The following is a 20,000-nucleotide window of genomic DNA, read 5'->3' on the forward strand; positions in this document are numbered from 1 at the left end:
AGAGATCTGAGCCTTGGCGAATTAACTTTAACTTCTGTGCTGACAGCATTTGGTAGATCTTTAAAGTACCTTCACACACACACACACACACACACACACACACAGACACACACACACACACATACGCACATATACATACAAACATACATATATATATATATATCCAGAGGAAGTGCACACAGTTTGGATTGATTGTTATAAACTCAATCTATCTATGCTGTGATGGATGGGACATCTGTCAATAGCATTCCGAGGCAGAGACGGCATGCATATAAAGTGCTGCTGATAAGCTGGAGCAGCCAAATATCTGATTTGGAGAGGGGTGCAAGGCAGAGGCAGGGGTAAAATTGATGGTGTTGAAAGTTACTGCATGCGGATTGGATATGTGTGTGGGGGCCTGAGTGTCTAGGGTTTACAGCTCAACCCTCCCCCCCCCCCCCCCCCCCGGCCTCCAAACCCTTCCCTTCACAACTGCATTCTTGTAAGCTCAGTAGTCACCGCAAGCACGAAGCTATTTTGTCTTGTACCCTTTCAGTCTTCAGTCTCCTTGAAGGGGCTTCTCCGAAGAGGAGCTGGATTGCGACGTCACGCCAAACTGTGAAAATGTCTTTGCGCTCGCCAGGTTTCACAGCTTTGCCGCAAAGAAAAACACACGTGTGTGTGTGGAGAGGCCCAGTGATCCCTTGCATTAACTTGCCACTGAGCAGGAGTTGCACACTAATCTCGCTCAGTCCATTTACACACGAGGGCTTCAAGCCATTTTAACATACTTTGGCACTGAGAGTCATTCTGACAGCTAGCCGCTCAATTCTAATAATCTGCTAACGACTGCCTTGGCCCCTGGGGACACCTGATAACTGGAGCCGCTCCCGTTACTACAGTTTCTGTACGGCCAACACTTTTTTGTTCCCCATCTGTGCGACTGCCGCTGCATGATTCCCATAGCTTGCGCCCTCCACATGACACCCTACGGGTTGCTTCATAACAACATCGTAACGACCAAAAATGGAGAGCAGTGGCCCTGCTCCTCACCCCGCGGCACACACCCTGCGCCCTCCCCACCCCAACACACCTCCAATAGCATAGATTCCCAGCATGCCTCGGGGTTCACTCCCCACTGCTTCAACCTTTTGCCAACCTTTCGGTTCGCATCTGGAGATGCCTTCACGAGGTAGCACCTGCTCCGCCTGGCTCTGTCTGTCAATCGGAGGAGGGCGGAGTGATGCTGCCAGGCTTGTTTATGAGAGTGCTTGTGCTTCCTTGTTGAGCTTGTGCTCAGCTGTTGTTTTGTGTGTTGCTGTAGTGGTTGTTGGTTGGGGTTGTTTGTTGTTTATTGTTGTTATTGTGGTAACTGTGATGGTGGTTGTTGTTGTCGTTGCTGTTGTCATCTTTGTCATTGCATTTGCCACTGTTTACTGGCCAATAGGTTTTCTTACTCAGAGACTAGATTGGAGGTGTACAGCTCCCCCATTCCATCCCCTCACACAATCATGACAGGCTATCAGCTGCTTTCCTCAGTCGTGGACATTTGGATCCAACGTGCCTCGGACACGGGACTCGGGGGGGAACTGCAGATATATGAGAGAGATGTGTATCGGACTCTCGTCTTTCTCCCAGCGGTGATAGAGCGTGCGTGGAATGGACTCTCAATCCATGGGAGATTGCGAGCACAGCCCCATCAATTACTCTGAGGGAGTGGGTGCGACCCGTGTGTCTCTGTTTAAATTTAAACATACAGTATTTTTAACTTTGCACCTGACTGATGGTTGCCTCCCATAACAGGCGGCATGTCATCACACTCGCAGTCTGAAGATATCCTGCTGTGAAAATGTACCAGTCTGGCTCTGCTATTTCTGCAGTGGCCCCATTGTAGTGGAAGTGGACAGTCTGATTAAAGCAGAAGATTAAAAAGCACCATCCCATTCCACTAGATGAGCTAGCATAGCGTCAGGAGACTAGTTACATTCATATTGGACCAAGAGTAATGTTTCCCCCCTTTTTTTGGTATGTGTGTGTTTTGCTCTCGTTGCCTGTCAAAATGCTGATGTGATTTTGAAATGCACTTCCGCTGGCTACCGTTGGCAGTAGTTCAGCCATCACTCGGCTGCCGTCTCTGGGGTATGTCTGTGTGTTTGTAGGTTGTTTTGCTTTCTGTGTTTTGCGCCATTTTCCCCCACCAACCCTGTTTTGAACCTCCACCCCCAAAACACCCCCTCCCCCCAAACAGCCCTCCGTCCTCGGTGTGGGGTGGCTGCGAGTGTTTGCTGGAGATCAATATTTGAAGACATGTAGAGCATGAGATGTTAGATTGTGTCTGTGAACTGAACTCGAAACGCCAGTGACCTGAAAGAGGACAGACCCATAGAGCTCTCTCTCTTTGCCATTGTCACTGCTGGTGGTGATGGACCTCCTCCCCTTTCTAAGCCTGGGGGCTGACTGTTGTCCACCCTAGACTGGCCCCGTCTGGCTTTTGATGGAGGTGTTGTTGTGGCTGTATGGGGCGCTGGGAGTCTGGCCCGGTTGGCTCTTTCCAGATGTCCCACATACAGCTGCTGCTGCTATTGCCTCAGCCCTCCGCCCCACATACATGCACCCCATTCTGCTCCCATGCTAAGCCTTATCACCTCACCTCTGACCCCGAGGGTGTTGGTGATGTAAACCCAGGCACCTCGGCAGGGCAGGAGAGGGGGCCAGGCTCCTGTGGAATGGGGGCTGGAATTACACGAACAGCTGACCCAAACCCCACACCCTCCTCACAGCCTGCTGTGTAACCAACCCACCACCCCCCAGCCCGTGGGCCCCCTTTCCTCCAGGGCATACCAGTGGCCTTCAGGTATCTCTGTTCCCTTTGAGAGGAGGGCATGTCATACAGTCCTCGAGTCTCTCTCTCTCTCTTCCCTCGGTCTCTCCCTTGCTCTCTTTCTCTTTTCTGCTCTCTCGCTTGCTCTTAACCCATTTGGCTAGCTTATGATTGTGACTGATATAGGTCTGCATGTTCTCATGCTTCTAAAATTGGGAGAAGAGCTATATGTTCAGTAAGACTATCTCACACTGTGCTGCCTGCCAAACTATTCCCAACACAGATGGAACTCAAGGGGAAAAAATAACGGAAAGGCTAAAGGCCTATTCAGTTATGCAATACTAGGGTAGATGCTTGCACATTTCTTGTTGTTTGGAAAAACAAGCCTGGAAGACTTGCAACATTAATGGCCTGGAATCTCATTAGCTTGTGCTGTTGAACGTCTCCCTCACTTAAGCTCAAGCTGTCAAACTCAGTCAGGCAGGTTATTGCCAGTGCAGGCTGATCTTAACACATGCATGCAAAGATTTAGATTTTTTTGGGCACTAGACTTTAATGGTCAAAGACTGTCACCTGCATTGCAATGCTAATGAGGGCTAGAGGATTTTAAAAATCCGTCTTTCCTCTCTGTCTCTCTGTCTGTGTGTCTCTCTTTGTCTCCCTTCTGTTTAAAAATTCTTGAGATGAGTCGTGAGGTCTAGTTGTCTCCCCGTCGCCAGTGTGTTTACGGTGTTAGCTCAGGCAGTGACACCCCCCACCCCACATCACTTCTATTTATTCAGCGTGTGTCTGCTGCATGATCCCGTTTCCGTGGAAATGGGTTTTGTCTCTTTCTCTCTCTCTCTTTCTCTCCGGCGGCTTGTCTTTCCCGTAAACACTTTGCTGCTGCTAGATGTTCAGCTACAAGAGAGGCAGACAGATAGTGACCTAGGGAAGAAAAAAAAAACATGGTGGTTAGATCTTTCCCGATAGCGTGGTAACAATTCCTTTGGTAAACAGACAGGGGGAGAGAGAGGGGGGGTAGGCTGGTCCCATGTCTGCCCAGCAGTCGTGCTTCTCTCTGGGCCTGATGAGGGTGGATGAAATGGCCACTGCTTGTCCTCCCCGAATGACAGTTTGGATTATTGGGCAGTGCTCAGCGGCCCTATCTCCCTTCTTGTACTCACCACCGGGCCCCACTATTACTGCTCTCCACTGCAGAGGCTGATAAAATGAAGGTCTGAGGGAGTGTGTGTGTCTGCGTGAGAAGGGAGTTAATAAACAGCGAGTTTATGCTCGCCGTTACCGTCCTTGCGCACTGCGACGCGTACTAAACGTGACGTCATTTTGGCTGGCGTTTGGTGCACTTTGGTGCCGTTACGGCTAGTCACGCACTTTTTTGTGACCTGGCACGCATGGCTTGCCTGATGCGTTCACAACCCGGAAGGCAAATGCTTGCGTGATAAGGTGTTTCCCGGCTTTCTGGCACACAACTTTCTGATAGTGTATGAACTTTTGTTTAATGTAATTGTTGAATGATGCTGGCAAGCTAGTTTGTGTTACTGTCTTGCCTGAAGATCTGAGGGTCAAAACTTCACACGTAAAGTCCTTTCCTGATGAAAACCGCTGGACATAGACAGGCTAGCAGCACACACGAACTGTAACTGGAAACTTTTAGGACCCGCCCAGTTGAATCCAGAAATGAATATCGGTGATACAGTTTAAGCGTCATGTCATATTTATATATCACTGTGCTCTAGTCGACACCTTACCTCTTCTTTGTTGCACTGCTTACAGCAGTTTAGATTATCTTTTTCTTGGTAGCGCCACCTATCATTTAGCATGCAGCAAGTGGTGGAATATAAATAGCACAAATATAAAATGTTATGGCGTTGTGTTGATGTCACAGCTTATGTGGGAAATAACCAATGCATCAAGCATTGAAAGGGAGAAAGTGTGTGTGCTTGTATGTGTTTGGGAAAGACATTCGGGAAAAAGTAGTGGGAGTGTTTGAGAGAGAGAGAGAGACATTGAGTGTGTGTGTGTGAGAGAGAGAGCAAAAGTGTGTGTGTGTGTGTGAGAGAGAGAGAGAGAAAGAGAGAGAGATTGTAATGGTCATAATTGGCTTAGAGCCAGCAGGGTGAGTGGAAAAGGTGCATGCGTGACACATTTCAGGCCCCGCCATGGCAACAGGAGTGGTTGGGGACCCCTGTGACCCTGAACTTGATGATTAATGGGAGTGGGCTGGTGAGTTTTGGCAGACGGCTCGCTTTGCCTCCCTGTGAGTGTGTGTGTGTCTGTGTATGTGCACGTTTGTGTGTGTGTGTGTGTGTGTGTGTGTGTGTGTGTGTGTGTGTGTGTGTGTGTGTGTGTGTGTGCACGTTTGTATGTGTACGTTTGTATGTGTGTATTTACTCGCTTTCATTCTCCCCTCACAGTGGAAAAGCAGTCCTTTCTCTCCCTTGTCTCTGTGGTTGCACGAATCAGCAGGCCACACAAGGGGGGGGGGAGAGGGGATGAGGACATATTAGATGTGGGAATGTGGCGGCCATGAACATGGCTGAAATAGATGTACCTTTTATTCCCCCTCCTACTGTATTCCTGTATTCCGGCTGTGATGCCGGGCTCAGCCGGGGACAGGTGTAAACAACGCTGCAGATGTGCTCTGGAAGGTAAACAGAGGTGAGTGGCCCTCTGGGCTGTCTGGAGCTGATAGACTGTCTCCAGGTGAGCTATTTCCTTTTTTTTTCGATGCGCTGGAAGGCATTTATTCAGCCACTGACCACAACAATCAATGAGAGGCTTAAGTGGAAGTTCATTCTAACCCCCCCCCCCCCCCCCTTTTCCTCCCCCTCTCTATCCTCTCTGCTCTGCATTTCCCCTTGCTCCCTGCGTAGCTCTGCGCTTTCAGACAACGCAGAAATTGGTGGTGGGATGGGGGGGGGGGCTCCTTTGAGAGTTATGTATAGAGGTCCATAGAAATCATCCCCTCCTCCCTCCTCTTCAATTGCCCTTAGCCGCAGCCCCCCTCGTAGTTGCAGCTGGGGACATTGAGAGGCCCAGGGGGGGTAAGAGTGGGGTTAGAGGGAGGCGTGCTACGACCCCAAAACGGGGCTCCCCCTAATCCATGAGCACAGAGAGAGCCGCCTGCTTACTCATCTCTCTCTCCCCCCCCCCCCCCCCCCCCCCCCCACCTCCACCAGTCTCTCTCTTACTAACACCAGCCATGTTGCCGCAGACATAACCAGCTTTGTGGCCGGAGAAAGTTTCGACTGGCCTATACTCCACTCTGGCCTGCTGAATCTGCATCTTGACAAGATGGGATTTTGTGACTTCACGGCCCACCCGATGTTGAGGGGGGCGTTACGGGAATCGATCCTCCATCATCCCCCTCCATTGGGCCATCTGTCTAAGATGGTCTGCCGGGATTAATGACTTTGACTGACGTCCCCTTAGCGTGGTCGCAGGGACCGTGCATGGCTGGCTGGATTAGCAGAGAGGAGCAGCTACACGCATGTGTTGGATGTGTTGGATGTTTTCTTATTCCTGTCATTTCCGGCGCTTGAGCCGGGTGCATTTATGTGGTTTGAGTGCAGTTCAGTTGCTTCTCGTCCAGACCTCACTCCTCAAATTAGAAAAGAATACTTGCGCATAGGGAGAACAATTTAGTGTATTTTGAGGAAAAGCTTTGTGTATCTGTGCTGACCCTGACTGTGGCGGTTGACTGTAGCATAGTTCATTGCCCAGTTAAAAGGATAAATGGTGATTGCTATCGTGTTTTCTTGCGTGACGCTTTCTTTTCATGTCTTCACTTTTGTCAGTGAAATGTGACTCATTATTTGATCTTCGTCAATCGGTTCCCAGCCATCATAAGGGATATTAGTCAAAAATATAATCTCAATACCTGTTGATTGAATGCAGCCCACAAACACAACAATGCTACTATATAAACATTAATACTCCTGAAAAAACATGACAACTGTAAAAACACCACGCTGGTTTCCTGTTGAGCCTGGAGCAGCGGCTGAGTTTGGTTTATGGCACGGCTCCCAGACGAGTGCTTTCGGACATGCCTGTGTTGATGTCTGACCAGCGCACTCATTACCCATGGCTAAGGTCCAGCATTTTTCGAAAGAGTCCAGTGCTCGTGTAATGGGAGTAGACAGCAAGCCAACAGCCCGTTCCCTCAACCCACTTCCCTAACCCTCACCTCTGGCTGGCACGGTCCTGTCCTGTCCTGCCCTGACTTTAGCCTCAGCCCCGGCCCTCTGCCTGTTTCCTCCTCGGCACGTGTTAACGAGGCACTAAAGTTGGTTTGAGGTTCGCCGAATGACCTGAAAAAACACCTCCATATTTTTTGCTCTTCTCTTTCTTGTTTTCGCCCCTGAAGGTGATCCACTTCAAGTGGAGACAATATGCTGCCGCGGTTCCAACAATGGAGCGGTCCAGCTTTGCGGGCAGCTGTCATATGTTGTTATGCAGAGATCACACGGCATTGTTTCTCGTCTCATCCTCCTTCTCCGCCGAACAATGGTAGTGATGTGCCTCTCCGCGACATTCCTTAAGGCTCTATTGAGTTGTCTAATGAACCTCGGCTGGCAGCGCACACCCTGAAATGGCTGTTGTCACTCAGTGAAAAAAATGCCGGCTCCATCCCGCTTCGCGTGTTAATTTGTTTGGTATCTCTAATTGACTGTGAAGCTGAGAGTGGTTGCCACGCCGATGTTTGTCTCACAGGTCTGTTGAGGCCCGGGCCGAGGGACAGGTGCCAGGCAGACAAAGTGAGAGAGAGAGAGCGAGAGAGAGTGGGCTTGAGTTCTTGTGCCACCTCGCTATGCCTAGGATGCCCGTCTGAAAAGGAAAGAACAGTGACTCATGCCATTTTAATTGGATGGAGGCAGCAGCTGGCACCGAGATTTTCAGGCCGCGAGACATTTGAGCGCTGTCTACGCTCTGAACAACGATGATTCGCAGCCGTTAAAAGTACACAGCTCGTGGAATGTGGGAGAGAGAGATAGGCAGAGGGAAATCGGGCTTTGTGTTTCGACTGGACAGTCATCACTGCCAGTCACCACCACTGATCCCCCCCCAGTTCTTGGACGAGGGTTAAAAGAAAAGATGGAGAGTGTGTGTGTGTGTGTGTGTGTGTGGGGGTGGGTGGGTGGGTGGATGATGTTGGGTTAGACCGATTTAGAGAGCATTTGACACACTCATGCTTTCGGCAGGCGGATTGTGATATTTTTCCAGCCGTATTTTTCCTCTGAAAATGCCAATGCTTGCACAATGTGACAGAAACGACAAACTGAGGGGGGCATGCGAGCAAGATATAGCCAAAGCCAAACAAACAGGGTTTGTTTATCCAGACCTCTCGGAATAGTTAAGAAAAGCCTAATCCATTAAGACAGATTTTCACCGCAGCCCCTCCCTCTGCAATCTGCTGTGCTGAGCGTAGGCCTGAAGGAGTGAGCGTTTTCACCAGGTCCGGCATCCTTGGCTGTAGGGGTCTACAGTGAGTCTTAAGGGATCACAGGACTCTCACATTCTATACTTAGAAGTCTCAGATGAGGTAAATGCACGGCTGTCAATCAGCCATTGTCCCCACCTCAAATTCGCCACCTTGACTTCACCTTTTCTTCCCTGTGAACTGCCGTTAACCTCCCCCCACACACCCTACGTCCTATAATACCCACACGATCATGCACTCACACACCATCTAAATGTCTACACACTTGCACACATACACACCCACACACATACACACGCATACACACACACACACACACACACACACACACACACACACACACACACACACACACACACACACACACGGACACGGACACACACGCACACACGTGCATGCCTAAAGCTTTCAAAGGTCATTTTAAGCTAATTGAGGCCATCCCCCTTGTCTGGCTGCTACAGGAGGAAGGCTATGAATGGGCTCTTGTGTGCTGCATTAGCATCAGTTAGCGCAGGCTAGGCAGTCACGAGAGACCTGGGGAGCCTCAAATGCATCTCTGCTTCACCCACCCAGGCCAGGTCCTCTCCCCTCTCAGCACGCCGTAAGTCTGCAGCTTAGCCTCCTGGTTCTCAAAGGAAAAGATGGCCAGTGCTTTAAGGGTTCTCTTTGTGTTCGTGTCTTCAAGGTAATTACCCAACAGCGGTCCTTTACCTTGAGGATTCTATACAGAGATTATTTTTGTTTGTGACTTGTTGGCAGTAGCTGTACTATTAAAGGTTTATAAATGATTGAATGTAGCATTTTGTGCTTGGTATTGAGGCATTCATTGACACGCTAGCCTTGAAAGGGAAGGGATTTGGAGGGGTACTTGTGTGTTTCATGCTGCCCAATGTCACTCTATGGTATTTGGTCTGGTTCTCAGTAAGTGGATGAAATTCTGAAAAATGCTGTGCCTCGCCTGTCATTCTTTCTTTGCTTCCTTTTTTTTTGGAAGATTTGTGATTTATTTTCTTTTTCCTCAATCCATCAAGCGCTCAATCAAGCCATTAAAATGCTGAATAACGTGTGTTTGATAGCAGAAAATGAATATTAATGCTCCTTTGGGGCATCATCTAAGTGAGCACTGTGGATTAATTTATTTATTTACACCTTCCAGTAATGACCTCCGCAACCCTCTCAGACAGACACTTGGCTCTCCCCGCATGAAAGCTATCTCATCTCTTTGATTAGCAAGGAGAGAGGGGCAAGATAGAAGAGGTATCGGCAGGAATTGAATTTCAATAAACTTTAATAATAATGAATAATGTATAGCGGCAGCGGCAGAACTCCTGAGGGCTGCACCTCTTTGGTGGCGCATCAGTCTGTTAGTTGAGGAGTTGATGTCTCAAAAATAAATAAATGGAAACGAGGAGAGAAGAGAGATAGAGACCAAAGAGAGAAGGACACAGAGAATGACAAAGGAGAGAGAGAGAGAGATGAGGCAGTTATATACTATTAAACTATCAAATATTTTTTGGGGGGTACGGTAGACTGATTTGTGGCTTTTGTTTACAGCAGGGTGGTATTTTCTGCACGGAGACAGGCGGAGTTGCAGTTAACATAGAGAGAAACTCTCATTTGCAGCTCAGAAGTGGCTCGCCATAGCCTTGGCTGTAATTTGCCTCAAGAATCAGTGAGTGCTACACCAGTGCTTTCAGCTGTGCCCTGGAGAGATTCACGCAGCTCAACATCCTCAGGCCAGAGACGGCTGCAGGCAGTGAGGCAGAAGTCTGCAATCAGGCATCGGTGAGCCCCATAGCACCAAGCTCCCTTACTTACAAAAAATTCCTTTGCACTCAGTCCAGAGCCAATGTGGCCTCTGTTTTTCTCCACTGAGCAGAAAAGCTCATTATATCTGTCTCTGCCATGCACAGAGCACCTTCAGTGTTCCTGGGCAACTGGTGTGGCAAACCTTTGGTGGTGCTCTGATTCTGTGTGTGTGTAATACGTTGGATTATCTAGGAGGGCATCTTCGGTGACCCCGTGGCAACATTAACAGGGGTTGCATGTGGACTTTCTGTTGGCTGACTTCGTCCCTCTAGGTATGGAAGCTCCCATGATTCATACTGGAGATCGATATGTGCCTCTCTGTGCAACTGCACCAATGCTCTCCCCATGAGACTAGACCATGAGAATTAACCTGTTTAATCGAGACTGATTGTTCTGTGTGTGTGTGTGTGTGTGTGTGTGTGTGTGTGTGTGTGTGTGTGTGTCTGTGTGTGTCTGTGTGTGTGTGTCTGTGTGTGTGTGTGTGTGTGTTTACATGTCTGCACATGTATGCACGTGTCACAAGCACATGTGGGATTCACAGGAGGATATGCCTATAAAGCCTACGTGTGTGTGTGTGTGTTTGAGTGATAATGAGAGTGAGAGAGTGTTTATGTGTTTGAGTGTATGTGCCCATATACATTAAGTAGTGTTTGCTGCAGCCAGCGGCACTACAGCGTGCTGAGGAGCTGAATTGGGTCAGCTTCCACTCTCCCCAGCAGTGGGAGCACACAGTGAGGGAGACGTGAGGTCCTCTCTGGACAGGGGCCTCCATGAGACGGGACACCACGTCTGTCCTCCTGTCCACGCCACTGCCGTAGCTGTGAATCTCATTGTCCCTGCCTTATGCAGTCTCATTGTCCCTGCCTTATTCAGTCTCATTGTGCCTGCCTTATTCAGTTGAGCACCGTTTAGAAGCTTCAGTGCAGACTCTAAGGACAGGAACAGAGAGTGTCTCTTGAACCTTGGTTTGTTTTCATCTCTCTTTTAATAATCTGTATTTTCGTCCTCTATCTCTTGCTCTCTTTATCTCTCTCTCTCTCTCTCTCTCTCTCTCTCTCTCTTCCTCTCTCTTGGGAATCCCTTTCCTTCATTTGAAAAGTAATAGTTTGGTAACCAGATGGAGGGGCAGTGAGGAGCCAGCTGAGGTTCAGGGAGGGGTGGTGCAGAATGGAAAGAGCTAAAGAGAGCGGCTGTGAGTCACTCATTATTCTCTGATTAGCATTGGACTCTATTTCCTTGACAAAACAAAGCACTTCACATTAGCAAGTTTGCCCAGAGATGGAGTGGAAGGAGTGGGCTGCTTGAGAAAAGGTCGCCCTGTTGTACGTTAAGTATTTTGGAAAATGCCTATTCCACTTGCAGGACATGCTTGAGGCTGTTATGTGAGGGCAAGTAATGGAGAAGTCTGGAGCATTTATTTTCATTGATGCATAGCATGTGTTTTAGAAATCACAACATTCTCATTTCAGTCGGACACATTTGAGATAATGACATGTTTCCAAACATTTAGAGCTGTTTCAATCGACCTGCCTGTTTCATGAACGCTTGTCTTTGGCAGTGACACAGATTGTTCTTCTTTGCTGGCGGCAAATTACAGCATTGGGATCGTTTTTCTATGTGATTGTTGTTCAGTGTGTGTTTGTGTTTTAGTCATTAGATGAAATTGGAGGCAGCATTGAAATCGAAGATGCCCTCAGTTCCCTTTTCCTTTGGACTATTCTTTCTGGGGATTCTCTGCCGCCATTTAGCGATAATCTTTTTGGTGCAGTTTGTTTGAGACGTCAGCTTTGAGGTATGAAGCTGTCAGCCTCATCGATCCGAGTGTCCAAAGGAAATGATCTCCTTGGTGCCCGACAAAGTGGGGGTGGTAATACAGCCTCACTCTCCCTTTCGTTCAGTCAAAAGTGCACGCGTACGTGCTGAACTCTAGTTACTCGGGACTCTCTTTCAAGACAATAACATCAACAACGTCAGAAACTAGAGGAGAGAAAAGCGCAGCCTGCAGTGCCATGACGAGGACCGGCCCAGATGATGCAAATCTGTGCAGTATCTACGCGCACATCACACCGGCACAAAGTGTGCGCTGAAAAGAGATGATCCCTTTCAAGCCGCTCAGCGCCTTGAAGATCAAACCCCGGCGGATGCGTCTGAAAGCTCCCTGCGTCCCCGTCGTCTTTTTCCGTGCATTTGTGTTGCCTGTCTGGTTTTGTCTGAAACGGAGCGGTTCATTCATTGTGACAGGCGGTGATTCAGAAGACTTACAAGGCCTAAGTTTGCAACAACATAATACTGGTTTGGGGTGCTGATTAGAAAGAGGAGGGTGAATTGTTTCCCGGAATTTCATTAAAATAGTGATGCAGAGGCAGACCTCCCCAGTAATAGCCAGGCTTGTTTCATACAAAGGGGGCCATAAATCTGCATTACTCTCAGTGTCTGACCTCAGGCCTGCCTACCTCCTGTAGTCACCCAAGTAGCTGTCTTATGTATTGCTTCATGGTGGCTCCCTTTCACAGGAAATTTGTTGTGGGAAAATGAAGGAAGGATAAACCATTTAGCATTTTTATTGCTGCACAATACAGAACAGCTATATAGTTGTTGATGCATGTTTGTGTGAACAGCCAAAAGAAAAGATTTCCTTGTTTTCTTCCTCTGAGTCTGAACTGAGCTTTATGTACCTCGTGATTGCTCTCAAGAATGCAGTGTTAAATTAGTAGTAGTAGTAGTAATTAGCCAAGCAACACATATCATATGCTTGATGTCTTTTCTTCTAGCATAAAATGGTTGCATGTACTGGCGGGGAGCAGGGAAATCTAACATGTATGCCTTCTGTCTCAATGTGCTCCTGTTTTGGCTGTGCAGGGCTCCACGGTCCCTGCTTTGACCTCAGGGAAGGTTTCCTCTTCTCTGGTGCTCCATCTTTGTTTCCCGTGTTATTTTTATTCTGTGAAACGGGTACTAAAAAATCCTGGCACAGCGCTAAACCCTCGCTAATTGGCAGGAGGCAAGCACCTTGCAGCCATATGGACCCGGTATTCTGCCCAAGTGCTCCCTAATCTCCGCAACATGGAAGGAATCTTCAGGGGTCTTGTTTTCGGGGCAGAAAATAGAAGCCAGGGTCCCATGTGAATTTAGCTGTGCGCTCTGACAGTGCTGTGCTTTTGGCCTGCTCACGGAGAGAGAGGGAAAGAGGGAGAGAGAGAGATAGTTAGAGACGAGAGTAAGAAAGAGAAGAATGAGAAGGAAAAAGTAGAAAGCTCAGAACTGTTTCTAGTTGGTTCTGCAGCCAGAGGAAAATGGCCGACTGCCACCGGGCTCTGTTGCCACTGATGATGTGGTGCATCTGCAAAAAGTCAAGCTGCTTTAATGGCCTGCGCTACTGTGCTGGGAAGCTCTCGAATGGCATACGTTGCGAGTGACGACGGCTCAAGGCTTTCTTCCAGTCACTGCACCTTGTCCCCCCCTACAGCGTTTCCATTCCTGTCTGGCATTGTGTTAAGGACACTGTAACGGCTCGATCGCATCCAACACTTAGTGTCAAGGGGTGTAGCTGCCATGGTTGGTGATTTGATGCCCTTGCTTGATGCTGACTGAGTTTTGACATGGTTTGCCATATTCATTGTGCATCGGGCAAGACACTGGAGGGGTTTCATCAACTTTTTATTGTTCCAGTGTGGGTGGTTTTCCAGGCAATATTGCTCTGAAGCGGTGTCATTCTCTGCCAGTGAGTATTTATCTTCCAAGCCAAGTGAGAACGTTTTCCAGCATAGTGAGGGGGCGCCCTTTTTTCAAACTGAAAAATGTTGAAAGGTGAACGGCGGAGGATGTATGGTTTATTTGGCTGTGATCTTTCTTGGAGGGTAGATATGTCTCCCACGTCTCTTATTTTTCAGGACCTTGGCCTCCCCCCCAGCTTCATGATAATGGAAATGGCAGCAGTGTGAAAACATGAATCAAGTGTGAGGTCAGGAGCTAATTCCCAGCTGATGAAAACAGCTCTGTTTTTTTTATCCAGTAGGAGTGATGGACTACGGATTTGAACACAATCATTTCCCTGCTGCTCTTGGATTACGGTCCTGAGTTGGTCATCTTTCCGAAGCTGAGGAGAGCATGCCCGTGCATTCCAGAGGTTTAAGTTTTTACGTCAGCAGGCCTATCTGATCTCTCCAAAACTATGGTTGTTTTTGCCCCCACATCGCCTCTTCTGTTTCTTTTTTTCATGGGATAACATGTTCTCCGGCTCTTTCTGCTAGGCAGAGGACAAACGAACGCCAACTCTAGGATTACTTTTGTACTTTTTCCCATCCATCCTAGAGTGGAGAATATTCGCTATGTCAGATACACTCCCCAGTTATTCTCTGTCTTAAAAAAAAGTCTGCTTGTCAAGTGCTTAGTGTCGAAAAACAAATCTGAGACGTCAAAAACTATACGAGACAGCGATGAGAAGCACTCAGCCACTTATTTTGTCATTACTGTTTGGTGCCGGAAGGGGAACCGACTAAGCGGCTAATGGCATGCCACATTACCCATCCTCTCTTTTACGTCTTTGTTTTGGCAGGAAAATCAACAAATTTGTGTCATTCCGCTGAAGGCATGACAAGCCAGAGAGACTCCGTTGAGTTGAAGTCGAATGACTTAAAGACATGTGGCCATGCACATACTTCAGTGTTGGCGTGGTGGAAGAGAGAGAGTAGCGAGGGGGTATTGCGGCTAGTGGGGTCACCCTGTGCTCAGGTACCTCAGTGCCTCCAGACATGTGTCTGCTGGAAGTAATTTCATGGAACGTTGGGAGTGTGTCTCTGAAAGCTGGGCGCGGCATCCCTGGAGGAAACCCCTGTTTGAGGCCCAGGGTGGTGGAGGCCCCGTCGGGAACCAGGGCCTGGTTTTCATTAAAGAGCAGCATGCCAGCCCGTGCCACACTGCGCCTGCTTTAATTAATGGTGTCGTCCGGTGCTGTGGTAGTGCAGTGGAAGGGGTGGCAGAATTACCCACTGTCCATCACGGCTTGGAACATAACGGTTATTTCTCTCGGTATGAAATTGCCTTATAAGGAAGCAGTCATTCCTCCCAGGCCATGTTAGCAAAGCTGACAGTGCCACTGAGGGAGATGAACCCATTTGTCCACCGCGAGTGACTCCTGTCAAAAGGCGTCAAATGTCTTGCCCCTGGTCTTTTTCTCGCTTCTGTTTTCAGAAAAAACTGGATTGTGTGTTTTCTTTTTTTTGCAAGCTTGACTTCACATTCATGCTGATGCAGAAAGGACAAGAGACCATTTTTGCCCCTCAATAGCGCAGGAAGTGTGCTTGTGTGTCGGTCAACTCTGGCCTTTGTGTATTCTCTGTCTCTTTCTCTCTTTTTCCACCCTGTCATTTCACTGGCCTCTTTGTTGCCAGGGCCTTTTCTTCAAGAACAGCTGACAGGGAGCTTTCGAGGAGATGTGCGTCTCTGCTTCACTGCTGGTCTGCAACCGGACAAAGACGTCTGGGCCTCTCCTTCCCAGAAAAAACCTCAGGGTTGCAGCGACTCCTCTCCACCGGGGTTACCGGCGGTGAAGCAGGAGACAAGGACAGATCTGTGTCCTTCCCCTTTCACCCTCCCTCTCCACCTTTCTTCATCCTTTCTGTTTTTCAACCCTCTCCTCTCTCTCTCTCTTCCTCTGCCTCACTCCCTCCCTCCCTGTCTGTAGCTCACTGTCTATGTATGAAGAGGATGGGGAGAGGAAGTAAGGGAGAGGGGGTCCAGATTTGATTTGCAGTGGGATTGGATTAGTGGCATTAATTTGGGCCCATGCCTGCCCCAGCTGTGCTGCCTCTGAGTGTCTGTGGGTGGGGGTGTCTGTGTCTGTGTCTGTATAATTATGCTGTGTGGGAAAGGGATATGTGGATGTGTTATCTTGTCAGTATATTGTGTGTGTATACGTATATACATATACACACACACACACATACAGAGAGAGACACAAACACACACACTGATGCACATGTGTAAGGGTTACATGGTCATAAAAGTCTTGTCTTGCTCTGTGTGTGTGTGTGTGTGTGTGTGTGTGTGTGTGTGTGTGTGTGTGTGTGTGTGTGTGTGAATGAATGCCTTATCTCCCTGTGTTGTATCTCTGTACCAGTCTATTTAAGTCTGCCTTTGCTACAGAGGCTATTGCTGGGGACTGGGAAAATGGAAAAAGACACACACACACACACACACACACACACACACACACACACACACACACACACACACACACACACACTTCGCCAAAACATTAGAGAATCAGCCTGACTGCAGATCACACCCACACCCACTACTATTTGAAGGCAGTAACCCCTGCTTCTGAGCTCCCTGAATGAACTGGTAGTGGATTGAACTGGAGATAAATCAGACTGTTATCCCATAAATAGGCTCTTAGTATACTTACAGCACCATTTCCCGTAGCCATTTTACATTTTGATGCATGCCGGATCGACTGAAGGGAGGGTGGGGGAGACAGCAATAATCTCTCTCAAAGTTAACAGCCCTTTGAGCCGCTGCGTAGACAGTGAAGATTATAGTTGACCGGCACAGTAAACTGTGTGTCATTACTGTGCCACGACATTGTTGATGTCTGCAAATCAGTCGATAATGTAAGGGGTTCCTTGGCTTCCTGTATGCTGTATGGCTTGGGAGACATTCCAAGGAATGTAGTCAGGAAGTCGGGAGAGCTCTCAGTGCATTTCCTTCCTTTGCTCTCACAGTCTCCGAAACCCAGGCCCTCCCCCTTTGTTCATGTTGGTGCTTCTAGAGCTGTAGAGGTAGTTGTTGTAGTAGTAGCACCTCGTAAAGAATGCTAAGAAATAGGAAATTCACACAAGCCAACTAGTTTTTAATGCCCACATAAGGATATTTAAAAGGGGTGCAAATGTTCAAGAATAGAATTGAGTTTGTTTGCTCAGTTTATTCATTTGTTGTTGTTGTTGATGTTGTGGTTGTGGTTGTCCAGCACAGAATGAGCATGCACACACCCAGTGTTCATTTTGACAGCCATTTTAAATGTAGTCATAGTCTTAGGGCCCTAATTTCAAAAAACAGGGAGGGCGGAGGTTCTTGAGTGCGAGGTCTGTCTGACATAGAATCAGTCATATGCACACGGGCGAGCATGATTTAGAGGGAAATGCAGGCTAATTTATTTAAGGTTTAGCCTTGTAAACAAATGTAATTTTGAAGCCTACATTCCATCTCTACTTGAAGTTTTTGTCTTGTTCGAGTCCTGTTAATGAAAAAGGAAGTAGACTGACTCGATTTCAAAGATTCATGTATGTCTCGTCAACATTTTCATTTCGACAAAATGAACACGGCACACACCCACTGAAAAGACATCAGCTGTAGGGCTAATGGTTAGCAGCACAGCACGGTGGCAGATGTTCAAGTTGGATCAGGTTCATGTTCCCCTCCTAAATGAAAGGGCACACAGGCAGGGCCAGAGTGAACCCCTAAGCGGGTTTGGCAGTTTGCACCGGGCGGCCGTTGGGATCCCTGTCCCCAGCAGCCCCTGGGATCCCTGTCCCCAGCCCCTGTGCATAATTGGAGGGAGTGCACCGGATGTCTCCACTCATATCAAAGAGACAAAGGCGGCCCTCCCAAGCGCAGTGAGCATGTTCTTCCCGGTAATGAGACAACCGTCACTCCATTAGCCCCTGGGAGCTGGGCTCGGTCATTGCCCCCGAGTGAATGACTAATGACTTACTACCCGGCAGAAAGAATGGCGGCTCCACCACGCACAGCAGCCTCTTCGGCCCGCACTAAGCAACCCGGAGAGGAGGGGAAGAAGGGGTTGAGAGAGAAGGGAACCACAGGCTTGCAGCAGTGAGACTGCAAGGTGGGGGGGGGGGGGCTTTTGAAGCATGAGTGCAATTGGGAAGGTGGTTTTTTTTCTCATTGGAGGTCACTCTGTAAGACAAAGATAAGATTACGGAAACCTATTTAGAGGGTCTCTGGTTGAAAACACAGCTGTGCACTATCAGTAAAGAAGGCTGACATTGTCCTGCTCATACTCACAGGTATGAAGGATGGGGGTGGGGGGGGGGTGGATTGGGTGAACTCTAATGGAGCATAAGTCTATGCGCTTAGGACTGGACTGGGTCTGGACTGGACCAGACCAGATCAGTAGCGAAGTACAGATGTGGGCGGCACAGCAATGCCAGATGTTTGCCTCGCAGCTGTGGCTTGTGGGAGATGTAGTGAAAGGGAAGCCTGGCGAGGGAGCTTACAAGCCTCAAAGGAGATAATCCATATTCCATCTGCATCAGTGGTATCACGCACTGGCACACACATGCACCAAAAATACACACACACAAACACATAGCCTAGACTCAGCCACCTGCAGACAGGCACAACAGAGGCAGAGGCATGAATAGTGCATGACTCTGAAATATAGTTTGAGAAGCGCCTAAGCGAGCTCAGTGGAAAAGCATTCGGTTTCATTCAGCCAGGGGGCCTGCGGGATTCCTCCGGAGCTCTGCGACGACTCTATTAGACTTTTCGCATTCAAAGGCACGGCATGGCTCCCATGCCCGCACCCTACACCCATGCCCACCACTCCTCACCCATGCCTATCACTCCTCTACCAGGGGGAGAAGGCCTTGTGGAGTGCCGTGGCTTTTGTGTTCACTGGAGCCTTCTGCCGCGCCAGTGTCTGCTGTAGCAGTTTACCCTGTTGGCGCTGCTCTTCTATCTCTAATTCATATAGCCAATGTTTGTGCTGCGCACGATGCAACTTGTATGAAGTCAGGGCCTGCGATGCATTCCCCGTTTATGTTTGAAGCCGTGCCTCGCGCTCTGCTGTAGAGATTGTCGCTCCGTAAACAGTTGGTGTCGGACTTCAAATGGGAATGTAGCCTTGCGGGACATGTGCTGGTATTCCTACACGCATATTTTATTGCATGCATATTCATGCAGGCACGCACGCACACACACACATTCACTAGCACATTCCCTGTGATCTTACGTAATGTGTATCCCCTCCGTCTTACTGTGCGTGAGTGCAGCAGCCTTGTGTGTGGGTGTGTGTGTGTGTGTGTGTGTGTGTGTGTGTGTGTGTGTGTGTGTGTGTGCGCGCCCCACTGGTTTCTTTGCCAAGCAGCCCTCCTTTCTTTGGTACCATTTATCTATGATTAAAAATCTAAACAGCCAATTAAGAAGCAATATCCCCTAAATCAAAATCCAATCTGCCTTTCGTCAGTGTCACACTGCCCTGCCGCTCCTGCTAAAAGCTGACGGCTATGCCAGCAGCGTCCGGTATGTGGTAGGGGACCACCGCTCCCCTCCTCTGTAAGGGAGCAAGTAGCGCTCAGCCAGCATTGTAACTATAAAGACTTCATGGAGGAAATTGGTTTGGGATGTCTTTTGGTTGTTCAGTGTTTATGAAATAGCTGTTTCTTAAACTTATAGAGATGTGGTGCCTGTGGGGCAGCTGGGCAGATCCCCTCACAGGACCAGGGGGGAGAAAACAGCCGTGAGAACGATCCGTGTGGAATAACACAGATTGAGGTACCACCTGATGCAGCCCTCAAAAAGCATATATCCAGAAGGCTCCAAGTGCAAGCCGCGCAGACCGAAAGGCAGACTGGGCTTCGCATGAGTGTCGTAAGCTCCCCGACAGAGCGCTCCCCTTCCTACACCATCTGCGCAGGATTGTCAGGATTTGAGCTGGATCACTGTGTCTGGACTTCATTTGGGAGGGAAACTGCGTTCTGTTTTGGTTTTCTTTCTTGCCTTCTTCTCCCCCCCCCCCCCTCTGCTGCTGTGTGAAAGTCTGGGACGCACAGATGGAAGCGCTCAGCTTCTCCGCATCCATCCCTGAGCCCACATACACACGTGGTGCATGGCAGAGAGCGCAAGGCCACGCTGGGTAAACTCGGGGGGGGGGGGGGGGGGGGGGCATCGCTGAACACTGGGACGACATGCAGCCTTTATGGGCTG

General features: G+C 48.8%; 1 protein-coding gene across 14 annotated transcripts in view; it reads left to right on the top strand.

Moving 5' to 3' along the window:
• arvcfb (ARVCF delta catenin family member b) overlaps positions 1-20,000 on the top strand; it is a 161,162-nt gene that overhangs the window by 72,430 nt on the left and 68,732 nt on the right. Inside the window, exon 1 of one of the 14 annotated variants that reach the window (XM_031570405.2) lies at positions 8,861-10,028. The exons of the other annotated variants lie outside the window; for them this stretch is intronic. The gene's annotated coding sequence lies outside the window, so the exon portion shown is untranslated. Of the gene's footprint in view, positions 1-8,860; positions 10,029-20,000 lie in introns of those variants that run through there. 14 annotated transcript variants of the gene reach the window in all.

Source organism: Clupea harengus, chromosome 7 (genome assembly GCF_900700415.2).
Source record: "Clupea harengus chromosome 7, Ch_v2.0.2, whole genome shotgun sequence".
NCBI lineage: Eukaryota > Metazoa > Chordata > Actinopteri > Clupeiformes > Clupeidae > Clupea > Clupea harengus.